The following is a 9,686-nucleotide window of genomic DNA, read 5'->3' as shown; positions in this document are numbered from 1 at the left end:
GGTCTTAGAGTTAATATTCAACAAGTTTGTCACCAACACATTGAAAGTGGGGGTGGTGTTGGGGGGTGATGATGAGGGAGTCTTCAGGGGAGTCTGAGGAGAGGATTTCTGAGAACAGTTTGATCTCCCTATTGCCATGGTAACCAGAGCCCCATCCTAAGCCATGGCAGATACAGCTACACGCTGCCTATAAGCCAGTTCAGGCAGAGGTCGACATGCTGCCGTGTGCTGCTGTGACACTGAGAGCAACCAGAGGCAGGGGAAGGTTGAGAGATGATGCCGCACGAGGGCGAGGTGATGCCATCCCACCCGAGAGCTCAGAGCTCCTCCAGAAGCAGCCAGAAGCATGTGTAATAGCACCAGGGAATCCACACGGGGGCAAGCAGAGTCCTTCAGCCACCCAGACTACCAGAGGAAATGGAGTTCCAAAGAGACGGGCAATAGGAATCCAGTCCAGATCACAAACAAAGCCAGAGGGGAATGCACAGTTCTGATTCATCCAGGGAGACGGCGTACCTGCCACAGGCAATGAAATAAACATGGCCTGGAAATGGGGTGTGTCGGGAGTCCAGCCCCTTCCCCTACCGCCGCCAGAACTGTTCATCCTCATCAAGCCTCAGTGTGCTGAGATGGGCCCCTAACACACACTCAAGAAAATGACCGTGCCAAGCCCGCAGGTGACCCCTCCACTAAAGAAAATAGCATCACTCGTCATTAACTCCAAGTGTCGCATCCACACAGAGGAGGGGAAAGACTCTAAAATCATACATACCATACCTTGAAAGCAAACAAATGCAAGCGTTCCCTTGGAATAAGTAGGTAAGCTATCATGCAGGAGATGAATTTCAAAGTGCTGTTACCAAGTGCCAGTCGTTCGTGCCTGGCATCCTAGCTACTCAGGAGATCTGAAAATCAAAGTTCAAAGCCAGCCTAAGCAGAAACATTTGTGAGACTCTTATTTACAACAAACCTTCCAATAAATCCAGAACTGGAGCTTTGGTCAAATAGTCGAGCACCCAGCTCTGAGTGAAAAAGCTAAGGGACAGCGCTGGGCCCTGAGTTCAAGCCCCAGGTACACACACACACACACACACACACACACACACACACACACACACACACTATTTTGTATTTCTCCAATGGGTGTATCTGAAATGGTGACAGGAAGGCAGTCCACCTGTAATCTAAGGAGAACTGCTCTGCGATGGCTACATAGATGAGCAGAATCCTCCCCAAAGGGAGAGAGAAGGAGGTGCCTTCCATCTAGATGCTTCTACAGGTTTATTGCAGCGTCCAGTGTGAGGCTGCTGTCTTCACTGTGAACATTACCCACCCAGGTATTGATCTGAGCTCGAATACCACAATGGGGAAAGGGAAGAAAAACAAACCAGAGGTCACAAAGAAAATGATTTTCCTCTCTCTGAAGCATTTCCACTCTCCAAAGGGAAAAACTGGATGGACAACTCAATTTAATTAAGTATTCCTTAAACTGACCTGCAAAGCTGTAAGCAACATGACTCAGGGAGCACAGTGGAGGAGGAGGATGTCAAGGCGAGCTCTATCCACCCTGCTGGCCCCTCAGTCTAACCACAGGTGCCATGGCAAGGACTGTAAGAGCTGTAGCCATGGTGGCAGTGGTGGTGATGACAATGGTGGGGAGGATGGGGAGGAAGAGGAGGACATGGTTTGCACTACATTAGGTGCTGGATTGGTGATGGTGGTGGTGGTGACAGATTGGTGATGGTGCTGGTGGTGACGGATTGGTGATGGTGCTGGTGGTGCTGGATTGGTGATGGTGGTGGTGGTGGTGGTGACAATGGTGAGGTGGATTGAGGAGGAAGAGGAAGACATGGATGGCACTACCTAGGAATTCAGTTACTGAATTCAGTCCTCCTGGTTCTGGGAGCAGAAACAAGACAATGTTCACAACCAACACAAGAGGGACCTGTAACACCAGACTAGAGGAACAAAGCCACGATTTCGGAAGGACCACCCACTCCTGGATCCCAGGGGAGAAGCAGGTCTGTGGCACCGCCAGGGCCTTTTAACCAAGTGCTCGCAAAGCCCCCTGCTAGCGGCTGCTCACGTGTCTATGCATCTGTTAGTAGGGAATTAAGACACAGATGTGTGTCGTCCTCAAGAAAACAATGCTGGTTTAATCAGCCATGACCTTAGATTTTATTTAGACTTGGTTTTTTTAGATTAAGTACAGACAATTTTCATGGAAGAAAAAAAAAATCAAGCCATCCAGGACACCCACTGCGAGCAGCTTCTGGCAACCTCAGCTCGGCCACTCCCTGGCGTCAAGGTGGTCACACGGTCACCGTGTTCCCAGCCCTGCCGGAGGTCTTGTGTGGGAGGACAGTGGGATCAGGCTTCCCGGACAAGGGGAGCCCAATGAGAAACAGATGGGCTCCGAGTTCTAAACCGGAAACACTTGTTTTCCACCTTAGGGGTTGGTTGTTTACTGGATGGAATCTGACAGGGAAACAGGGGGCAGAGGACAACAAATAAGCCACTGCTCCAAATCCCGGACTGGACGCCCGCGCAGGGACCCCCGCAGGCCCGGGCAGAGCGTGGGGAGCACTGGCCCTGGTCCATTCCACTTGGCCCTGGTGCTGACCAGCAGTGCTTCCGGTTAACAGCTTGGTTCTGGCTGTGTGAGCCTCTGGGCCTGGAGACCCAGCCATGGCTGGCAATCTGTGTGGGACCTTCCAAGCCAGACCCCCTCTCCCCCAGCTGTGGGGCTGAGTGCAGAGTCTACTGATGGGGACTGTAGCCTGCTGGGTATTCAAGTTCTGAAGGCCAGATCCACATGCTCCAAGTTCCAATGCCACAGTGTGTGTGTGTGTGTGTGTGTGTGTGTGTGTGTGTGTGTGTGTGTGTGTGTGTGTGTGTGTGTGTGTGTGCGCGTGCTGTACTGAGGCTTGAACTGAGGACCTGGCTGAGGTCCCTGAGCTTTGTCCACTCAAGGCTAGCGCTCTACCACTTCTGGCTTTCTGGTAGTTAATTAGACGTAAGAGCCTCAAAAACATTTCCTGCCTGGGCTGGCTTTGAACACTGTTCATAGACTTAAACCTCCTGAGTAGCTAGGATTTCAGGCATGAGCCACCAATGCCTTGCTTCACTGGATCAAGTGATTCTGGCAGCTCCTATATAAATCTTTCAACATGTAGTTCTAAAAAACACTAAATCCCTAAATCAAAACCACAATACCATTGCCAGGCCTTACAAGATCATAACTTCCTAAAATTAATCGTCATTCCTCAGTATTTAAATTGGTAGAGGACTTTTGTTTATCTACTACTATAGAAAGCGCAGTGTTTAGAAGAATGCCCAACAGCTCAATGAAAGAACACAGAACAATCCTCCTCCTCCTCCTCCTCCTCCTCCTCCTCCTCCCCCTCTTCTGTAGTATGCTGGAGAAAAAGGCTGAATCTAGGGTAAAGGGGGGAAAAAATCCAGCCTCCAGCCTCCCTCCTCCCTCCCATCTATCCTCACCTGAAGAAAAGTGTCAAAAACTTAGTAAATATTGAGGGTCTGTGCAGCTAGCTTGCTGGGGGAGAAGGGTGGTGGGCACTCCACTAGCTGGTGGGTTTTTGTGCCCACTCAAATGAAGAATCTATGGAAGAAGACTGGGGCGTGGCTCACATGGTACAGAACCTGCCTTAGCATTGGTGAGGCTCTCAGTTCAAACCCCAGTACAAGTGGGAGAGGGAGATCAAGAGAGAAGAAAAGGAAGAGAGAGACAGAGGAAGGAAGGAAGGAAGGAAGGAAGGAAGGAAGGAAGGAAGGAAGGAAGGAAGGAAGGAAGGAAGGAAGGAAGGGAGGGAGGGAGGGAGGGAGGGAGGGAGGGAGGGAGGGAGGGAGGGAGGGAGGGATGTCCGGGAGGAATGGGTGGGAATAGTGGGAGTTTTCTAGGTGGGGTGCACAGAATGGAGTAGGGTCCTCTGGAGGCCCCCATGCCTTCTGGACCCTTACGCAATGCCTCATTATGTAAGGTCACATTACATTTATTTCTTTTATCTGCTCCCTAGGTGAAGGTTCTGGGGCCACTGGTGGGGTGGCGCCCACTGTCACTCTGCCTGCCACACAGATCCAAGCCCCTGCCAACAGCACAGTGTGAATGGGGAATGGGGGCTGGGGAGGGAGGGGGGACCACCGCTCTCATTCACCCCCCTCTCACCTCTGCTGTCCCCCCAGCATCCTGAGTCCCAGGCTACCCCACCCCTGCAGCTCTTCTTAGGGCCTGCCAGCTCTTCCTCTCCTCCTGCTTCATCTCCTGCCACACACACTTCCGAGTCACTGCAGGGGAGGAAGCAGTTATGGAGGCCTCCCTCCCTCCTGCCCCTCCCTCCCGCCCGACCCTCATCTTTGTGTCTCCCCCTCTCCCTCCAGACCCCTGCCCTACCCCAGCCATCTGGAGACTGAGAGCCCTCACAACCCCTCCAGAACAAAGTGGGGGACGCTGTGGAGAGCTTGGAGCCTGCCCATCCTCTGCGATGGGCCCAGGAGGTGAGGACAGCTACGTCCCTCCGCCCCTTAGGTGCACGCCTGCACCTCCAGCTGTCATTCCATGGTTGCCAAGCTGGGTTAGAACCCAGCAGCCTCCTATCGATCAGGCACTGGGGTGGAGCGCAGGAAGCTGGCCCAGCCCTTACCTGTGCCTGCTCCGTTTCTGCTTCCTGTCTCCCCTCCCACCTCATCCCAGTGGCCTCTGGATCTGGAGGCAGGGAGATGGCTGATCCCAGGACCCAGTGAGGCTGACTTTGACATGCTGTGGTACTGTCCCAAAGCAGAGGTGGCTGATGTCACCTGATTGGTACAGACCATCACTGTCCCCAGGGGCCTGGCAAGGCCTGAGTCACCCCAGCTGCTTCTTCTGAGGACACCTGTGCCCCCTTCTGGTCTTGGGGGCTGTGTAGCCCCATGGTGACTTCACCAAAGGGCACTGCAGGGTTCGCAGGAGCCTCGGCCAGTACAAAAGACAGCCCTGCCCTCCAGGTGGGCTCTTACTGGCACTTGATGGGGTACCTTATCACAGGAGGGGCTCAGTGTCCTTACCTGGGAAAGGACACGCTCGCTTCCCAGGCTGTCCTTTGTGACTGAGGGCTGACACGCTGCCTGTCCAGCCCCTGGGTCTCTTCTGCATGAGAACCAGAACAGGGGGCAAGTCTGCTGCCTCAGACTTGCAAACCTAGCTACTTAAGAAGCTGAGATCTGAGGATGGAGGTTTGAAGCCAGCCTGGGCAGACAAATCCAACCTGCAGAATGCCAGCGTGCGCGCGCGCGCACACACACACACACACACACACACACACACACGCGCACACACACACACACACACACACACACACACACACACCACACCCCATCTCTTCTCCTGGTTTAAGTCTCCCTCCCCCCGACCCAGTCAGCCTCCAGCACTTTTGCTCCACTTTCAGTGCACATCCCTCAGGCAGACCTGGCAGGACTCGCTTCAGGGAGAGTCCATCGCTTTAGACTTGAACCATCAGAGGCTGGAGCTCGGCTGGGATGGAAGCCTGTCCACTCTCCAAGGAAACAGAGGTGGAGAAAAAGAGGTTCTGACCATGGCTCTGAGCCAATTAGCCAGGATGGGGACAGGGATGGGAAAGCCAGGCACTGGTGGCGCACGTCTACACGCCTAGCTACTCAGCAGGCTGCGGTTGGGGGGTCGGGGTGGGGGAAACAGCCAAGAACACCGGAGAAGAATCTAACTTTCCTTGTGCTATTAAAAACAGCACTCCTGAGGACCCAGCTACAGTGAGGCTCGAGGCGGCTTTGAAGCCCGTGCGGAGCTAGCCTTCCAGGACGCAGAGGACTGGGTGGTCTTCCACTCCCGTTTCCTGAGCAAGGACAGTGATGGAGCCAGGCCTGGGCTTTAAATGAGCCAGAAGGAAGGGCTCCAGGCAGCAGAACTCCTTACTTACCCCTGCCCTGCCCTGCCCTGCCCTGCCCTGCCATCTGACTTCTGTTGAATCTTCAAATCCACCCAGCCTCAGATGAACTGGGGAATTCTAATGGAGTGGGCTGAATAATGTGTCTCTTTTCCCCAGGTGACAGGCGCCAATGTCTGGCATCTGTACATATTGCTTGGGGAGAAAAACAGATTTTAAAAGATGGGATGAAATGAAGGACCCCTAGATGGGGAAACATCTTGGATTTAAATCTTTAATGCAGTCACAAGTAGCATTACAAGAGTTTTCAGACAGACAGCACCGAGGGAAGGCAGAACAGAAAGTCATTCCAAGGTAAGGGAGGAGGAGGGAAGTGGCCACAAGTCAAGACAGGCCAGATACCACCAGAAGGTGGAAGAGGCGAGGGACAGATTTACCTTGAGTTTGGTATTCTCTGACGAGGGCTCTGGCCTGCAGAACCAGGACAAAAAAAAAAAAAAAAACCATACTTGTCATTTACATTTCTCAGTTTGTGGTCACTTGGTACTGCAGCTGCAGGAAGCTACTGCAATCCCATTTCTCTGGAGCCAAGCATCCTTTTGCCTCTGGGTCTTTTGAAAGGGAGAAGAGAAGAGAGAAAGGCCATTTGTTTCTTGCTTTATTCATTTTGCTTCCTTGTTTTCAACAGTGTTGCCCCTATGGGGCCGAGAGTTTGGCCTAGTGGTAGAGTGCTTGCCTAGCATGCATGAAGACCCGGATTCGATTCCTCCGCACCACATACATGGGAAAAAGCCAGAAATGGTGCTGTGGCTCAAGTGGCAGAATGCTAGCCTTGAGGAAAAAGCCCAAGGACAGTTCTCAGGCCCTGAGTTCAAGCCCTAGGACTGGCACAAAATAAAAAGATATAAAAATCAATAGTGTTGCCCCCTCATCCTCAGAGGAGAGGAAGTTGGCTGGCACAGGTGGTTCCCATTCTAAAGAGCCACAGGGGGGCAAGATCCACCCTAGACTTCGGATATCATATTGGGGAAATTGCCTCTCAGAGCAAAAAGGCTGCATTGTCATGCCTTCCTCAGGAAGACTCCCTGTTCCCTGTGAGCTGGGAGTTGGCGGTACTACCTCCATCATGACAGATAACTAGGGGTTCTGAGAATGTATAAAATCCCCACTCTTCAGAATTTAGAACAAACTGGCCAGGCCAGAGCACCTGTCCTCAATTCTGCTATAGCAAGATGGAAGGTCGTATGGCTGCACAGCTTTACACATAGAAGTCGAAATCAGGCAAAACACTGGTGGCTCTTGCCTGAATTTGTAGCTACTCAAGGGGGTCTCAGGATGTCAGTTCCAAGCTAGCCAGGGCAAAAATATCTGCAAGAATCTTATCACCAATGAATCATCCAAAAGCCAGAAGTGGATAGTGGATCTGGGTCCCAAGTGGCAGAGCACTGGCCTGAGCAGAAAAAGCTAAGTAAGAGTGCGAGGCCCTGGTTCAAGGCCCAGTATGGGCATAAAAAAAACACCAGAGGCTGGGAGTGTGGCCTCGTGGTAGAGTGCCTGCCTAGCGTGTATGAAGACCCGGGTTCAATTCTTCAGTACCACATACATAGAAAAGCTGGAAGTGGTGCTGTGGCTCAAGTGGTAGAGCTATAGCCTTGAGAAAGTCCAAGAACAGTGCTCAGGCCCTGAGTTCAGTCTCCAGGACTGGGAAGAAGAGGAAGAAGAGGAAGAAGAGGAAGAATGAGAAGGAGGAGGAGGAGGAGGAGGAGGAGGAGGAGGAGGAGGAGGAGGAGGAGGAGGAGGAAAGAAAGCAAATAAGCTTCCCCTTAGGTTGCTCATGCATGTCCTTTTGTATAGGAGAAAGAAGTTACAAAAAAAGTCCCCTCTCCATTTTAGCTTGTGAAGTTTATTTCATAGCTCGTTGTTTTGAGCAGAATCCAAGGACAGAGACCAGAGGAGTGAGGCCATGGTGGGTCTCCTCCATGGGGGGGCAAGACCTGGGGTGGGGGGAGACAGTCAGACCCTCCACACACACACCCCTTCTTCTTCCCAATCCTGTCGCCTATCCTTATCAACCAGGCCCATTCAGATGTGACCAGACTGAGGCCAGCCTGTCTTCCCAGGGGACAGGTGAAGGCCAAGGCACCAATTCCTGCAGAGCCTCCTCCCTTCCTCCTTCCCTCCCTCCCTCCCTCCCTCCCTTCCTCCCCACTGCTAGAAGGTACCCTGGCAGCTGTCTCTGTAACACAATAATATAGATGCTTATAAAAGCTCCCCTTGGCTCTACAAACTCAATACAATGAAAAGCACAATGCATCTTAATTGTCGAACTTGCTGCCCTGGGCAGAAGAAATGGAAGCTGTTGCAAAGGCCGTTAAGTAGTGGCACTGGGCAAAGGGGACCATGATGGCACTTCCCCGAAGTTTCCCAGACAAAATAGTCTACAGAGCACTGTCTGCTTTTCCAGGTCATCTAAAAATACTTAGATACTCACCGTTTTCTCTGTCCCACAGGTTGCCTAAAGGGGTGTGTGTGTGTGGAGAGAGAGAGAGAGAGAGAGAGACAGAGAGAGAGAGACAGAGAGAGACAGAGACAGAGACAGAGAGAGAATAAACTCAAACCTTCTACAGAAACAACTCCTGTTGCAAAGACAATATGGGGAAAGAACGATGAAGGATTAAAAAAAATTAACATCCAAGGTGGGTGGGGGGAAGACTTCATTTTTAAAACAACTAGCAAAATGCCAGACTGGAGGTGTGACTCAAACGGCAGAACAGCAGTCTTATATGAGAAAGCCAAGGGAGAGAACAAGTCCTGCACTTAAAGCCCCAGTACCAGCAAAAACAAAAATAAAAACAATGCACAAAACACAAACAACGACAGAAAAAAATTAAAACTAGTACTGACATATACTAGATGTTCAATAAATTTGGGTCATTATTTGTACAGAGTTTTGTGAGTCACAAAGTGCTTCCACAGACATCATTTTCTCTTCCTTGGGACTCGAATGATTTGGCTCTAAGCCCAGACATCTGGAGAAAAAATTAGAATATTGGGTAATGTCCAGCATGCTTTTCTGAATACACTCCCAGGACTCAGTCTACCAGGTATGGTTTCCTGAATCTGGTCTTGTAAAACTTTGCTCCAAGTCTTAGAAATGTATTCAGCTCCGTCTCTAGGCCATCCTGTAGGTTCTGGAAGTTGAAGGAACAGTTGCTCCTTCCTTGCACCGCCCTCTGCAGAAATGCTCAGTGGCTGTTTCTGCTCCAGCCTTTATCTCCCCAGTTCCAAATACCCAAGAATATTTCTGAAGGAACCCAAAGGGCCAGAGAGATATCAGAAAATTAATTAGAATCATTTCCTCTGGTCACAACAGTGGATGCCTTAGAAGTTATCAGTACCCTCATGTACCGGTTACCATCCCTGCTCTGACTGTCTCAGGGGAGAGGCAGGGGCTGTGGTTTTGGGTACCAGGGAAGGTGAGCAACGCTAGGAAACCACGGATCTGTACAGAGACGGAGGCTGTGGGAGGAGAAGCAATTTGCTAGTGTAGAGCACGGCAGTAAAGCTCCAGTTGTTCACTGGCGAGCTCTGTGGCCAGCCCCGGCCCCACTCAGCTGTTTTCTCACTTACAATATACACTCTGTGAGGGACTGTAACAGTCAATGAGTCAGGTTGTCTGTTTTGCTGAACACAATGACTGGTACATAAAAGAAAGAGTTCAGGGCCAGGCGTGCCGCCTGGTGGTAGAGTGCGCATGCAGGAAATCCT

The sequence above is a fragment of the Megascapheus bottae genome, chromosome 27 (genome assembly GCF_031878675.1).
Source record: "Megascapheus bottae isolate mThoBot1 chromosome 27, mThoBot2.hap1, whole genome shotgun sequence".
NCBI classification, from domain to species: Eukaryota; Metazoa; Chordata; class Mammalia; order Rodentia; family Geomyidae; genus Megascapheus; species Megascapheus bottae.
The sequence above is the reverse complement of the archived record's forward strand: the minus strand, read 5'-3'. Positions refer to the sequence as shown.